Here is a 17,118-nt window from a genome sequence, read left to right on the forward strand (position 1 = left end):
CCTATTTATTTTTCTCTATATGTCTACTAACTCTAATTTTTCTAAGATTTGATTTGCTTCTCTCACTTCTTTCTTATTTAATTTTTTATTTGATTCATCTAGTTTGGATAGGGGAAGGTTCAGATCTCCCACTAGTATAGTTTTTCTATCTATTTCATCCTGGAGTTCCTCTGGTTTCTCCTTTAAAAATTTGGATGCTCTGCCATTTGGTGCATACATATTGAGTACAGATATTTCCTCGTTGTCTATACTGCCTTTTATCAGGATGTAATTACCTTCCCTATCTCTTTTAACTAGATTTATTTTTACTTTGGCTTTGTCAGATATCATGATTGCTACTCCTGCCTTCTTTTTATCATTACATGCCCAATAGATTTGGCTCTATCCTCTTACTTTCACTCTATGCGTATCTAGCTTCCTCATGTGTGTTTCTTGCAGACAGCATATGGTAGGCTTTTGGATTCTTATCCCCTCTGCTATTAGCTTGCGTTTTATGGGTGAGTTCATTGCATTCACATTCAGAGTTATGATTACTAGCTGTGTATTTCCCAGCATTTTGATTTCTACTCCTTGTCCTGCCTTTTCTTCTTCCACTATTTAATATTATACCAATGTTTGTTTATACTCAGTCCCCCTCATTCCCTCCTTATTTTATTTCCCTTTCTACCCCCCTCCCTTCTTATTCCCTCCCTTATTTTCCCCTATGGTCTTTTTAAAATTCCCCCCCTTGTACTGCTTCCCTCCCCACCAGTCCATTTTTTACCCTTTTACTCCCCTATAGGGCGCAAATCTATTCTCTTCCCCAATGGATTGGATTGTTCTTCCCTCTTTGGGTCAGTTTCAAAATACCTAAGAGTTGAGTATTTCCTATCTCCAACCTCTTTACCCTTCCAGTGTATCAATGTTCTCCCCCCTCCCATCATGAGCTTCTTTGTGACATATAAATTTACCCCCATTTATTTCTTTTCCCATTTCTTTTAGTCATAACCTCTTTTCTTTTTTAGCTCTCATCATGTATATATATATATATACATACACATGTATATGTATTTCTACATGCATATATCTATATACCTATTTATGTCTTGTCCTTTCATCCTATACAGTTTGTTACTGTTCCCTCTGAATGTAATTCTTCTAGCTGCTCAGGTGACAGCAACAGTTTTTAAGAGTTACCAATGACCTCTTTTCTTATAGGGATACATATCATTTTAACTTATTGAGTCTCTTAAATTTTTTTTTGTTGTTGTTGGTTTTTTCCCCCTCTTTTTTAATTACCTTTTGATGATTCTCTTGAGTTCTGTGGTTGGACCTCAAATTTTCTGTTCAGTTCTGGTCTTTTATTTATGAATGCTTGGAACTCTTCTGTTGTGTTAAATGACCACACTTTCCCCTATAAGAATATAGTCAGTTTTGATGGGTATTTTATTCTTGGTTGTAGACCTAGTTCCCCTTGCTTTCCAGAACATTGTATTCCATGCCCTTTGGTCCTTCAGTGTGGATGCAGCCAGATCCTGTGTTAACCTCACAGTGTTTCCAGGGTATCTGAATGGCTTCTTCTTGGCAGCTTGTAATATCTTTTCTTTCTTCTGATTGTTTTTGAATTTGGCTATAACATTTCTTGGTGTTGTCAGTTAGGGATTAAATGCAGGGGGTGATCTGTGGATTCTTTCAATCTCCACTTTCCCCTCTTGTTCTAGGATCTTGGGACAGTTTTCCTGGATAATTTCCTCTAGTATTATGCCAGGCTTTTTCTTTTGTCGTGGTCTTCTGGTAGTTCAATTATTCTTAAATTGTCTCTTCTTGAATGATTTTCTAAATCATCTGTTTTGTGAATGAGATGCTTCATATTTTTCTCAATTTTTTCATTCTTTTTGTTTTGTTTTATAATGTCCTGCTGCCTTGTGAGGTCACTTGTTTCTAGTTGTTTTATTCTGGTTCTTAAAGATTGGATTTCATCTCTGGCTTTTTGGTAATCCTTTTCCTTCTGCTCTGATTTTCTTTGAAGATCATCTTTCATCCTCTTTACCTTGTCTTTCATCTCCTTTGCCTCATCTTTCATCTCCTTTGCCTCATTTTCCAGCTGGTTGATTTTGGCTTTCAAAACACTATTTTCTCATTTTAGTTCAAGTGCCTCTGTTTCCAGATGACTTAGCTTAATTTTTAAGTTCTTTTCCCAATTGTCTTCAGCCTCTCTTAGTTGTGTTTTGAGTTCTTCCACAGCCTGTATCCAATTTGCTGGGATTTCTGATTTATCTTTTGCTGATCTCTCCCCCTCTGTTCCATTTGCTGAGTAGTAGCTGTCTATTGTAGTTTCTTTCTTCTTTTTCTGTTGTTTGCTCAATTTCACCCCTTCTTTACTCCCCATATTTGTCTGTGCTCTTGTTCCTTTCATTTTTTTGTTTTTTGGGGACTTCTATTAGTCTCCCCTCTTGGAGCTTTAACAGAAGATTTCTTGGTGTAGTCTCTGGGGGAGGATTGTTGGGGGTTTGAGCTTTCCTGTCCTTTGGAGGCTTTTGATTGGCTTAAAGTCCAGCAGTCAATGAGGATGTTTAGGGAGCCTGGGCTTCCCTGTGTTCTGGAGACTTTTGATGGGATTAAGTTCAGCTTGGTAGGGCTTGGCTTACTCTGAGTTTTAAAGTTCCTGGACGGCTGGAGCAAATATGGAGGATCTCTAAAGCTCTGGCCAGGCTGCCAGGTCTATGCTCCTTCTAGGCTGCCATCTTGACTCTGCCTCTAGGTTTCTGTTTTTTTCAGAAGACCCTGCTCTCTAAGGGGAAAGGGGTTGTGGCCTCCCTGGGCTCTGAGGGCTCCTAATGGGATTAGGTTCAGCTGGTTCTTTCAGAAGCCCTTTCTCTCTAAGGGGGGAGAGGTTGTGGCCTCCCTGGGCTCTGAGGGCTTGTGATGGGATTAGGTTCAGCTGGTTCTTTCAGAAGACCCTGCTCTCTAAGGGGGGGGGGGTCATGGATTCCATGAGCTCTGAGGGCTCCTGATGGGATTAGGTTCAGCTGGTTTGGACCATCCAGAGCCCTGAAGCAAAAAACCTCCTCCTCCACAATCTCTGTTGAATGCCTAGAGACTGGCCCAGGTTGTTTTCAAGGTAAGCCCTTCAATGGCCCTGAGGTTTTTGTTCTTTCCAAAGCTCTGAGGGCTCCTGATGGGATTAGGTTCAGCTGATGCCCTAAAGCTGGGACCTCCCTTGAGACTCAGATGGAAGGATCCAGCCAGGGGGCTACAGGCTTCCCCCTTCTCTCTATGTTTCCCTGCCATCAGTGTTGGGTGCCCTGGAGACTGGCTCAGGTTGCTTTCAAGGTGAGTCCCTCAGAATAGCCAGCCCTGGGGCCCTTTTGCCAGCCCTGAGGTTCCAGCTGCTGCTGTGGGCTCAGCACTCTGGGTTTGGGGGTTCCTGGGACCTTCCTTCTGCCTACCCCTTAGATCCAATTGATCTAGGGTTCTGGCTTTTGGGGGACCGTGCCTTTTGATCCAGGTCCAGGAGGAGGGTTCCCCAGGTCCATCCTGTTGTTCAGCTTGAATTTCAGTGTCCTAGGAGCACTCAGTTTGCGATCTGTAAGGAAAGGTTTCCAAGGTCTGAACTTTTGCTGCTTCTACACCGCCATCTTGACTGGAAGTCTTCCTGGATAATTTTTAAGGACAAAAAATCCAGAATACAGAGGAAAGAGCAGAAGAGGACAATCAAATAAATGCATCCAAAACTTCAAAAAGTGGAAATTGAACTTAAATCATTTTTGAAAATTTTATTGAATTAGTCAATTTACAACATTATTCCTTGGTTTCCAGAATCTTATTCTTTCCCTCCACTCTCCCCATCCCTTAGCATAGCTAAAACACATTTCCACTGGGTTTTACATGTATTCTTGATCAAAATCTATTTCCATGTTTTGATTTTTAGCTCTACCAGCAATGCAATAATGTCAAAACTTTGTCACATTCCCCCCAGAATTCATTATTTCCCTTTGCTGTCATGTTAGCTAATCTGTTAGGTGTGAGGTGATACCTCAGAGTTTTTCTTGAAGAATTTAAATCAGAGCTTATCAAAAAGATGGAAATAGTTCAAAAAGAATATTACAGTTTAAAGAACAGGAATTCCCAATTGTAGAAACAGCTGGAAGCCACAGAAAGCAGGAGAGACCAAACTGAAAAGGAAAAATCAAAAGATTATAATTAAAAAACAGACCTTAAAGACCAGAATTAGACAATTGGAAGCCAATGATCTCACAAAAAAATAATTAATAAAGTCAGAAGACTGAAGAAATAGAAGGAAACGTAAAATATCTCACTGACAAGGTGAAAGAGTATGAGAAATGGACTCAAAGAGAGAAACTGAGAATCATTGGTATATGTGAAAACCAAGAAATTAACAGAAATCTTGACATCATACAACAAGAAAATATCCCAGAAAACTGCCCTAATGTTCTTGAACAAGGGGGAAAAATAGATATTGAAAGAGTTCATAGAACACCCTCTATACTAAATCCTCAAAAGACAACCTCCAGGAATGTAATAGCCAAATTCAAGAGCTTCCAAGCTAAGGAGAAAATTTTACAAGAAGCCAAAAAAGAGATAATTAATATATCAAAGAGTACTAATCAGGATCACACAATATCTGGCAGCTTCCACACTAAAGGACCATAAAGCTTAGAATATGATACTCAGAAAGGCAAGAGAATCGGGTGTTCCACCAAAGATCACCTACCCATCAAAACTGACAATATACTTCTAATGGAAAGTATGGGCATTCAACAAAATAAATTTCCAAGGTTTTGTAAAGAAAAAATCAAGAACTAAGTGGAAAGTTTGATATCAAAACACTAAAATCAAGAGAAAAATGAAAAGGTAAATAATAAAGACTGGTGAAAGGGGGAAAATGTTTTTTTATTTAAATTTTCTTCTTTAAAGATTTTATAAGGGGATTTCTGGGCAAACATGGCTTCAATCTGATGCGAATCGCATCCTCTCACCAGCACCAAATGAAATAGACTACCTCAAAAGAGCATAAAAATCATCTTTGGAAGAACGGAGGGACTCTCCAGTACCCCACAGAAAAGAAGGTACATGGGGTTTGAACATTGCCACACTATAAGAAGGAGTAAAAGCTTGCACAAAAACGTGAACTGAGCCAGCATTTACCCCCCCCACCTCCCTCACGGAACCAGAGTAGGGGATCTAAGCACTCACCAGGACAGCAAGTTATTGAGGAAAATCTCTGTCAGGCGGTGGGGAGGGGGGTGCGCACCAGTCCTTGGGATCTAAAGACTGCTAGGGAATGACCTCTCAGGGCAGTTTCATGGGAGAACCCTGCACACTGCAGAGCATGCAAACCATGGGGCCCCTGCAAACTGCAAACAGTGGGGAGTCTAGAGAATCTGTAAAAACTGCCTAAGGCCAAAGCATCACCCCTCGATGTAGTGAGGGGGGGGAAATGCCAGGCTCCCTGGTAACTGACAGGGAATACGAGAGATCCAATCCTCAGAGCAGTTTTACAGGAGATTCCTGTGCACCAGTAAGGAGAGACCACAGAGCCAGAACCCGAGATCACTTGGACCTAAGGGGTAGGAGCGCAGAGTCCAAGGCTCCAGGAAGCCGCGGCCCGCCCAGCTTAGAGAACAGGGTCGTCTGAAACAACTGCAACCCTCAGGGCCTTCTATCCAAGTCCCAGTGAAAGTAACTGCCCTCGGAGCTCCCCCAAAGAGAGCAGGGTAGTCTGAAACAACAGCAACCCTCAGGGCCGACAAAACAGCCTCATGGCCAGCTATTCTGAAGGCAACTTCCGGAAAGCAACCCAACCCAGAGAGCCAGGGGAGAGTGTGGCCCCTGGTCCAACCCTTTCACTCCAGTTCCAGTGAGGCATACTCAATTTAACCCAGGGAAAGCTCATAGAACCGACAATCTGCCCAGGACTAAAGCCTCTGAACAACAGACAGAGATAAGAAAAGCTAATCCTCCACATTCAGAGATGGCAAACTCCACAGAAGCACAGAAGCCCCAAAATACCAAGAAAAATAAGAAGAAAGGGGTGACTTTGGACACATTCTATGGAGCCAAAATACAAAATACAGAGGAGATAGAAGACGATACTCAAGAAAATGCTCCGAAACCTTCCAAAGGAAATGGAAACTCTCCACAAACCCATGAAGAATTTGAATGAGAAATGACCAAAAAGATGGAAGCCTTCTGGGAGGAAAAGTGGGAGATAATGCAAAAGAAATTCACTCATCATAAAACTGGTGTGACCAAACTGAAAAAGGAAAACCAGGCTTTAAAGGCCAGAATCAGGCAGCTGGAAGACAACGATCGTGTAAAAGAGCAAGAATTAATAAAGCAAAGCGAAAATACCAAGAAATTAGAAGAGAACATAAAATATCTCACCGACAAGGTGACAGATCTGGAAAATAGAGAGAGAAGAGAGAATTTAAGAATAATTGGACTTCCAGAAAAGCCAGAAATAAACACCAAACTCGACATCATGATACAAGATATAATCAAAAAAAATTGCCCAGAGATTCTAGAACAAGGGGGCAATACAGCCACTGAAAGAGCTCACAGAACACCTTCTACACTAAACCCCCAAAAGACAACTCCCAGGAATGTAATTGACAAATTCCAAAGCTCTCAAACAAAAGAAGAAATCCTAAAAATTAAGGTAGAAATTAATAAAATTGAAAGTGATAGAACTATTGATTTAATAAATAAGACAAGAAGCTGGTACTTTGAAAAAACAAACAAAATAGACAAAGTACTGGTCAATCTAATTAAAAAAAGGAAGGAAGAAAAGCAAATTAACAGCATTAAAGATGAAAAGGGGGACAGCACCTCCAATGAAGAGGAAATTAAGGCAATCATTAGAAATTACTTTGCCCAATTATATGGCAATAAAATGGGGGTTACCTATATTAGGAGGAAAAAGAAGATCAAGAGTATAATAATACTACTTTTTAGAGTGAATGGTACAATAATCAAAAACAGAAAGATGGCAGAGCTGCTCAATTCTTTGCTTGCTTATGTTTCCTTGCCAAAAAGAATGATCTTTGCACTTGAAATGGCAAAAGAAAGATGACTTTGGAGTGAGAGAAAGTAGTTTTCTTTATCAATTCAATTTACCTGTCCTAGATGAACTACATTCACAAATACTGAAAAAACTGGAAAATGTGATTGTCTACCCATTTCCAGTGGAAGATCATAGAAAATGGGCAGAGACATACTACATAATCAGAAAAATACAAATATTCTTGCTTTTAAAAAGATAAAAGAAAGGACTCTGTCTACTATGAGCTACTTTGAATACAGGTATAATTCTAGAATAGATCAAGGAAGGAGTGATCAAAAAGAATAAATGTGGCTTCATCGAGTAAGGCATGTCAGTCACATACCCTTTCTTGATTTGCTTACTAAAGTGGTAGAGAAAAGGAAAACTACATATAATCAATATTATTTAGATTTTGGCAAAGTATGAAGTAAAGTATATCATTCTATTCTTGAGGAAAATAAAGAAAAAAGTGGATTAAATGCTAATACAATTACATAGATTTAGAAGTGGTTGACTGGATGGTTTCAGATAAGTTGCTAATGGTTCAAGTTCAATGTCAGCTTGGCAAGAGGTTTCCAGAGAAGTGCCCCAGGCATATATGCTTAGACCTGAGCTATTTGACACTTTTATCAATGACTTAGACAAAAGTATATGGGGCATGTTCATATAATTTTCATATAACACCTAAGCTGAAAGTGATAGCTAACACACTGGATAACAGAGTAGAGATCCCAAAATATCTTGACAGGCTAGAAAATTGGGCTGAGTCTACTAAGATGAATTTTAGGAACAAATGCCTTATACCAAGATTCAAAATGTCTTACACTTAAGATAAAAAATATATAGGGGAGATATGATAAGACAGCAGCTTTTCTACTCTAAAGGGTATTAGTGAACTGCAAGCATAACATGATGTGTTAACAACTGTGGTGTGCCAGGAAAAAAGAAAAATTGAGAGAGAGAGAGAGAGAGAGAGAGAGAGAGAGAGAGAGAGAGAGAGAGAGAGAGAGAGAGAGAGATTTATAATTAAGTTGTTCCAGCTTCCAGGGACAGGGCAAATTCTTGTATACTTAGATCTGTTCTGAATCCTGCTTGAATAGTGATGATGAACCATTTAAAGACCACATGCTATGTCCTACCCCCCAAAGACCATGTTGTACCATGCCCTGTCCCCCCACAGGCATGCCCCACCCCACCCCTTCCTTACCCCACACTAAAGAGAGAGAAAACACTCCCTTGGGCTGTTGGGTGGAGTGGCAAGTAAAGTGAAAAAAGTATCCTTAGCACAGATGAAAAGGAAGAGAGGTGTCACATGAATACTCTGCTCCCCTACAGTTCTGTGGCTTGTGAGAAGCCCACCTTACCCACTGTGTTTTCCCATTTGGATTCAGGATAGAGGGGTGGGTAAAGTGAAAAACTGTCATCAGGAATGATAGAGAGGGGGAAATGGAGCAGTTCTACCCAAGACCCTCTGCCTTTCCAATAATAAACCTGCTAACTGGGAGTGGGGTGGGAGTGGGAAGGCATGCCTACAGAAAGCTTTCTGCATACCATATTTAGCACATATGCCATAGGTTCACCATGAACTAGATAAACCAAACCAAAAAAATAAATAAGAAAAATGAAATGTTAGAAAAATTAGAGTTAATAGATATGTGGAGAAAATTGAACAGGGATAAAAAGGAATATACCTTCACCTCAGCAGTACATGGTACATATACAAAGATTGACCATGTACTAAGGCATAGAAACACTGCAAACAAATGCAGAAAAGCAGAAATAATAAATGCAACCTTTTCAGATCATAATGCAATAAAAACTATAATTAATGAGGGTCCATTGGAAGGCAAATTTAAAATTAACTAGAAACTAAATAATCTAATTCTTTAAAACTGGCAAATCAAAAAAGAAATCATAGAAACAATTATGAACTTCATTAAAGAGAATGACAATGAGGAGACAGCATATCAAAATCTATGGGATACATTCAAAGCAGTGCAATATTCAGGAGAAACTTTATATCTCTGAGTGCCTATAGCAACAAAATAGGGAGGAGATCAATGAGTTGGTCTTGCTACTTAAAAATTAGAAAGAAGAACAAATTAAAAATCTCCAGATAAATGAATAAAGATTCAAAAATTTTAAATAGTGTGAACCTTAAAAATTCTCAGACCCTACTTCATAAGGTTTGGTTAAGACCATTCCCCATTTTAAACAATGAAGGAACTTAGATCAGGAATGTGAGACTTCTACTTAAATCAGGAATGTGAGACCTCTACACCACCCCTACTTAAGCCTGCTTTAGGGGAAGAAACTCCTTGCTGAACAATGAAAAATACTTAAAACCCATACTTATAGTAAGGCAAAAGTTCTTAAGCTGTGCCTATTTTTATATCTAATACAAAAGGGTGCTAAGTACCTATAAAGGTCAGGAAACTTGAGAATTTACAAGGAGTAAAGAGGTGAGAACTTACTCAGAGGTTTTCTGGTGTGAACTTACTCAAAAATTTAAGCCTTCTTAGGTGTGAATTAAGAATGATCTGTCCTTTGAAAAACATCTACTGTGATTGTTAAATGTGAGAACTTAGGGGAGGTGACATAGGAGAAAATTCCCTTTAAAAGGAGGCCTCAGGAGAGAGAGGGGGACAATCAGCTGGGAAAGGCTGAATTGGAGGAGGCAGTTGGCCAAAGCTGCCTTGAAGGGTGTCTCTTTGGGCTCCCTCTCAGAGATCTTGTGGTGAGTAGATAAAAGACTGACTGATCCCTCTCTTAGGGTTTTCAGCCTAGGCAGGCTCATGCTGGCCTAGGCTGGTGTAGCCCTTTTCTCATTATTTCCTTTTCTCTCTCTCTTTCTTTAATTCCTCATTTGTATGCATTAAAATCTCTATAAAACCCAGCTGACTTGGGTATATTTAATAATTGGGAATTTTTCCCTGGTGACCACCTTATATTTGATTTAAAACAAGACACTGTCTTGAAACCATATTTTCTGCAGTCACAATTTAAGCCAAAACACTCTTTTAACTGCAACAGTTTATGTCTTCCACTATTTTAATTATTACAATAGGATACTAGCAAAAAGACTCCAGCAAGTCATTACAAGGGTAATCCACTATGATCAGGTAGGATTCATACCAGGAATGCAAGGATGGTTCAATATTAGGAAAACCATCCACATAATTGACCATATTAACAAGCAAACTGACAAAAATCACACGATTATCTCAATAGATGCAGAAAAAGCCATTGATGCAATACAACACCCATTCCTATTGAAAACACTAGAAAGTATAGGAATAGAAGGGCCTTTCCTAAAAATAATAAACAGTGTACATCTAAAATCATCAGCAAACGTCATCTGCAATGGGGATAAAGTCAAAGCCTTCCCAATAAGATCAGGAATAAAATAAGGATGCCCATTATCACCTTTATTATTTAATATTGTACTAGAAACACTAGCAGTAGCAATTAGAGAAGAAAAGGAAATTGAAGGTATTAAAATTGGCAATGAGAAGACCAAGCTGCCACTCTTTGTGGATGATATGATGATTTACTTAAAGAATCTTAGAGAATCAACCAAAAAGCTAGTAGAAATAATCAACAACTTTAGCAAAGTTGCAGGATACAAAATAAACCCATATGAGTCATCAGCATTTCTATATATCTCCAACTCAGTTCAGCAGCAAGAATTAGAAAGAGAAATCCCATTTAAAGTCACCTGAGACAAATAAAATACTTAGGAATCTATCTGCAGAGACAAACACGGGAACTATATGAACACAACTACAAAACACTCTCCACAAAATTAAAACTAGATTTAAACAATTGGAAAAACATTGATTGCTCATGGGTGGGACGAACTAACATAATAAAAATGACCATCCTACCCAAACTTATCTATCTATTTAGTGCCATCCCCATTGAACTTCCAAAAAAATTTTTTACTGAATTAGAGAAAACCATAGCAAAGTTCATTTAGAAGAACAAAGGATCAAGAATATCCAGGGAAATAATGAAAAAAATACAAAGGTGGACTTGCAGTCCCAGATATCAAACTGTATTATAAAGCAGTGGTCATCAAAACAATTTGGTACTGGCTAAGAGACAGAAAGGAGGATCAGTGGAATAGACTTTGGGTAAATGACCTCAGCAAGACAGTCTATGACAAACCCAAAGACCCCAGCTTTTGGGACAAAAATCCACTGTTTGATAAAAACTGCTGGGAAAATTAGAAGACAGTGTGGGAGAAATTAGGTTTGGATCAACACTTCACACCCTACACCAAGATAAACTCAGAATGGGTGAATGATTTGAACATAAAGAAGGAAACTATAAGAAAATTAGGTGAACACAGAATAGTATACATGTCAGACCTTTGGGAAGGGAAAGGCTTTAAAACCAAGCAAGACTTAGAAAGAGTCACAAAATGCAAAATAAATAATCTGGAATAAATCAAATTAAAAAGTTCTTGTACAAACAAAACCAATGTAACTAAAATCAGAAGGGAAGGAACAAATTGTGAAACAATCTTTATTACAAAAACCTCTGACAAAGTCTAATTACTCAAATTTATAAAGAGCTAAACCCGTTGTACAAAAATCAAGCCATTCTCCAATTGAAAAATGAGCAAGGGGCATGAATAGGCACTTTTCAGTTAAAGAAATCAAAACTATTAATAAGCACATGAAAAACTGTTCTAAATCTCTTTTAATCAGAGAGATGCAAATCAAAACAACTCTGAGGTATCACCTCACACCTAGTAGACTGGACAACATAACAGCAAAGGAAAGTAATGAATGCTGGAGGGGATGTGGCACTGTAGGGACACTAATTCATTGCTGGTGGAGTTGTGAATTGATCCAACCATTCTGGAGGGCAATTTGGAACTATGACCAAAGGGCAATAAAAGACTGTCTGCCCTTTGATCCAGCCATAGTATTGCTGGCTTTGTACCCCAAAGAGATAATAAGGAAAAAGACTTGTACAAGAATATTCATAGCTGTGCTCTTTGTGGTGGCCAAAAATTGGAAAACGAGGGGATGCCCTTCAATTGGGAATGGCTGAACAAATTGTGGTATATGTTGGTGATGGAATACTATTGTGCTCAAAGGAATAATAAAGTGGAGGAATTCCATGGAGACTGGAACAACCTCCAGGAAGTAATGCAGAGTGAAAGGAGCAGAACCAGGAGAACATTGTACACAGAGACTGATACACTGTGGTACAATCGAACGTAATGGAATTCTCCATTAGGGTCAATTTAGTGTCTCTGAACAATCTGCAGTAGTCTATGAGAAAAAACACTATCCTTAAGCAGAGGACAAATTGTGGAAGTAAAAACACCGAGGAAAAGCAATTGCTTGACTACAGTGGTTGAGGGGATATGATTGAGGAGAGACGCTAAATGAGCACCCTAATGCAAATACCAACAACAAGGAAATGGGTTTGGAGCAAGGACATATGTGATACCCAGTGGAATCTGCATCAGCTAGGGAACAGGTAGTGGGAGGGGGAGGAGGAAAAGAATATGATCTCTGTTTCCAATGAATAATGTATGAAAATGACCAAATAAAGTAATGCTTAAAAATTAAAAAAAAAATCTCCTGATAAAAACCAAATTGGAAATCCTAAAAATTAAAGGAGAAATTAATAAAAATGAAAGTGTTTTTTTCTGGAGGTGGATGGCCTTTTTCATCTTCAATCCTTTGAAATTGTGTTGGATCATTGTACTTTAGAGAATAGCTATGTAAATAATAGTTGTTCATCTTATAGTATTCTTCTTACTGCATGCAATGTTCCCTTGATTCGGAGCACTTTACTCTGTATAAGTGCATGTACATCATCCCAAATTTTTCTGAAATCATACTGTTCATCTTTTCTTATTACACATTAGTATTCCATTTCACTCATTTCCACAACTTGTTCAGTCATTCCCCAGTTGATTGGGCATTCCCTCACTTTCCAATTCTTTGTCACCACAAAAAATATTGCTCTTTATGTATTTGTACAAATAGGTCCTTTCCCCCTTTTTATGCTATGCTTTGGCATACAAACCTGGTAGTAGCATTACTAGATCCAAAGTTATGCACAGTTTTACATCTCTTTGGTCATAGTTCTATGTTGCTCTTCAGAATGATTTGTTTCTCTTCAAAATTCCAGCAACAATGCATTAATATCCCAATTTTCCCACATCAACTCCAATATTTATCATTTTCCTTTTCTGTTATTTAAGTCAATCTTATAGGTATAAGGTGGCACCTCGGGGTTGTTTTAAATTGCATTTCTCTCATCTATAGTGATTTAGAGAATTTTCCCCCATGCCTGGGTAACTCTGATTTCATCTTTTGAAAACTACCTGTTCATACCTTTTAATCATTTATCAATTGGACAATAACTAGTATTCTCATATATTTGACTCAGTTTTCTATGTACTTTATAAATAAGGCCTTTATCAGACATACTTGCTGTAAAAATATTTCCATATTTTCTGTTTTTCTTTTAATTTTGTTTGCATTGGTTGTGTTTGTTCAAAACTTTTTAATTTAATTTAACCAAAATAATCAATTTTATATCCTGTGATGCTCCTTTTCTTTTCTTGAAATTCTTCCCTTATCCCTAAATTTGGAATGTAAACTATTCCCTGCTTCTTTAACTTGCTTTTGATATCGTCCTTTTTGTCTAAACCATGTACCCATTTTGTATTTATCTTGGCATACACTATGAAATGTTGATCTATACCTAGTTTCTGGCATAATGTCTTCCAATTTTCCCAGAGCTTTTGCCAAACAGTGCCTTCTTGTACCAAAATCTTGGATATTTGCATTTATCAAAAAAGAGATTTCTATGGTCATTTACTATTATGTAGTATATACCTAATCTGTCCAATTGTTCTACTGGTCTATTTCCCCTTTGTTTCAATTTTTCTCCAGATTATATGTTGATACAATTTTCAATAATTATTCTCTAACATTTTGTAATCCACATGCTCTCTCTCCTTCCCACATCTCAGCCTTCCCCAGGATGACAGGTAAAATAATATGGGTGATACATGTGTTATCAAACAATATATATTTCCATGTTCATCATAATGTGAAAGAAGACATATAACATACTAGAGAAAAATCCATGGAGGAAATTAAATGAAGAATTATATGCTTCAATTCTGACTCTGTCAGTTCCTTCTATGGCAGCCTTTTATGTCATGAGTCCTTTGGAGTTGTCCTGGGTCTGTGCACTGCTGATAACAGTTGTCATTCACAGATGAAAACTGCACTTCATTGCTGTATCTGTGTGCAAACATCTCTTGGCTCTGTTCACTTCATTTTGCATCACGTCATAAATGTCTTACCAGAATTTTTGGGATCGTTGTGTTCATCATTTCTTACGATACAATAGTATGACACTACAGTCATATACAATAATTTATTCATTCTTCTATTGATGAAAATCACTGCTATTCCCAGTTCTTTACCACCACAAAAAGAGCTGCTATAAATATTTTTGTACAAATAGGTCCTTCTCTGATATCTTGGATCTATTTGAGATACAGATCTAGTAGTGATATTTCTGTCAAGGATATGCAACCCTGCTTCTTAGACAGTGCCCTATTGTTTTGATGATTATCACTTTACAATATAATTTGAGATCGTGTACAGTTAGGCCACATTTTTTCACACTTTTTTAGTGACTACCTTTGCATTCTTGACCTTTTTTTCTTCCAGATGAATTTTATTATTACTTTTTATGCTTGCTAAATTAATTTTTGGATAGCTTGATTGATATGGCCCTGAATAAGTAGAGTAATTTAGGGATAACTTTCATTTTCATTGTATTGCTCAGACTACCCATGAGCAAATTTTCCAATTGCTTAGTTCATATTTTGTTTGTATGATGTGTTTTATAATTATGTTCTTATATTTCCTAGGTTTGTCTTGGCAGGTAGACTCTCAAGTATTGTGACTAGAGTTAATTTAAATGGAATTTCTCTTTCTGTCTCTTGCTGATGGACTTTGTTGGTAATAAAGAGAACTGCTAATGAGTTATGTGGAGTTATTTTATGTCCTGCAACTTTGCTAAAGTTGTTAATTATTTCAAATAGTTTTTTAGTTGATTCTCTAGGGTGCTATAAATATACTATTATATCATCTGCAAAGAGTGATAGTTTTGTTTGTCATTGGTTAATTTCTTTTAATTTTCTTTTCTTAAGGTTATAGATAGATTTTCTACTATAATATTAAAAAACAGTGCTGCTTCTTTGCTTCACCTATGATCTTATTGGGAAGGCATATAGCTTGTCTATAATACTTGCTGATGATTTTAGATAAATAATATTTATCACTTTAGGAAAAGCTCCATTAATTCCTATGCTCTCTAGAGTTTTTAATAGCAATGGGTATTGTATTTGGTCAAAAGGTTTTTTTGAATCTTTTGAGAAAATCATATGATTTTGGTTCATTTTGGTTTATGTATATATACATATATTATATATAGTCAATTATGCTGTTAGTTTTTTTAAATATTGAGCTAGCTCTATATTCTTGGTATAAATTTCAGCAGGTCATCGTGTATGATCCATATATTCTATAATATGATTGCTATCACATATAATTTGCTAGAATTTCATTTAGGATTCTTACAACAATATTCATTAGGGAAACTGATTTATTGTTTACTTTATCTGTTTTTTTCTCCTCCTGGTTTAAGTATCAGCACTAGATTTGTGTTGTAAAGGGAATTTTGTAGGACTCTACCTGTTTTTCCAAAAGTTTGTATAATATTCTTCTTTAAATATTTGTTAGAACTAATTTGTGGAATCATCTAGCCCCAAGTATTTTTTGTAGGATGTTCATTGATGGCTTATTTAATTTCTTTTTATGAGATGGGTTTATTTCTTCTTTTATCAATCTGGGTAATTATTATTTTTTTGTAAATATTCATCTATTTTACTTAGATTGTCAGATTTATTGGCACATAATTGTGTGAGATAGCTCCTAATAATTGCTATAATTTCCTCCTTGTTATTGGTAAATTCACTTCTTTTATTTTTTTATGCTGAGAGTTAGGTATTCTTCTTTAATTTTTCAATCAAATTAACCAATGATATAATTTGGGTATAAAGTGATTATGATGGGATCTTAAGAGTTTTATTTCTCCCATGTAGGAACATGAATAGTTTAACCTTACTAAATTTATATTTTCTCTTTCCTGTTTACTTTTTCATGCTTCTCTTGAGTCTTAGGTTTGAAGATGAACATTTCTATTAATCACTAGGAATGCTTGATAGTTCCTTATTTCATTAAATATCTATTTTTCCCTTAATATATTATTCTCAGTTTCAATAGGAGACAGATTCTATTTTATAATCCCAGATCCTTTAACTTCTGGAATATCATTCTCTAAACCATCTAATCATTTAATTTAGATGTTAAATCCTGTGTAATCCTGATTGTGCTGCTAAGGTAATTGAATTATTACTTTTTGGCTACATATAGTATTTTTTGCTCTGCCTTAGAACTCTGAAATTTGGCTGTAACTATTCCAAGGAGTTTTCACTTGGGGATCTACGTCAGGAGAAATTGGTAGGTTCATTAATTTCCATTTAACCCTCTGATTCTAGTCTATCAGAGCACTTTACCATAATATTTCTAAAAAGATAATTTTTGAGATTGTTTTTTTTTATCCAGGCGTTCAGGTAGTACTGTAATTGGTAAATTATGCCTACTTCATGTATTTTCCAGGTCAGCTGTTCTTCCAATAAAAAATTTCACATTTTCTTCTTTTTTTATTCTTCCAATTTTGTTTTAACATTTCTTAATATCTCATGGAGTATGAAGTTTGCACTTACCCAATTTTAATTTTTGAGTAACTATTTTTTTCAGTTAGCTTTTGCACTTTCCCTTCCATTTAATCAATTCTACTTTTTAAGAAATTGTATTCCTTTGGTGAATTTTTGTTAAGGAGATTTTGTTTTTTTTCTTTGATTTTATTTTATTGGTTACAATACTCACTTTATTACCCTCACTCCCTTCCACCCACCATTCCCGCAGCTGACATGCAACTTAATTGGGTATTAC

Source organism: Monodelphis domestica, chromosome 1 (genome assembly GCF_027887165.1).
Source record: "Monodelphis domestica isolate mMonDom1 chromosome 1, mMonDom1.pri, whole genome shotgun sequence".
Classification (NCBI taxonomy): domain Eukaryota; kingdom Metazoa; phylum Chordata; class Mammalia; order Didelphimorphia; family Didelphidae; genus Monodelphis; species Monodelphis domestica.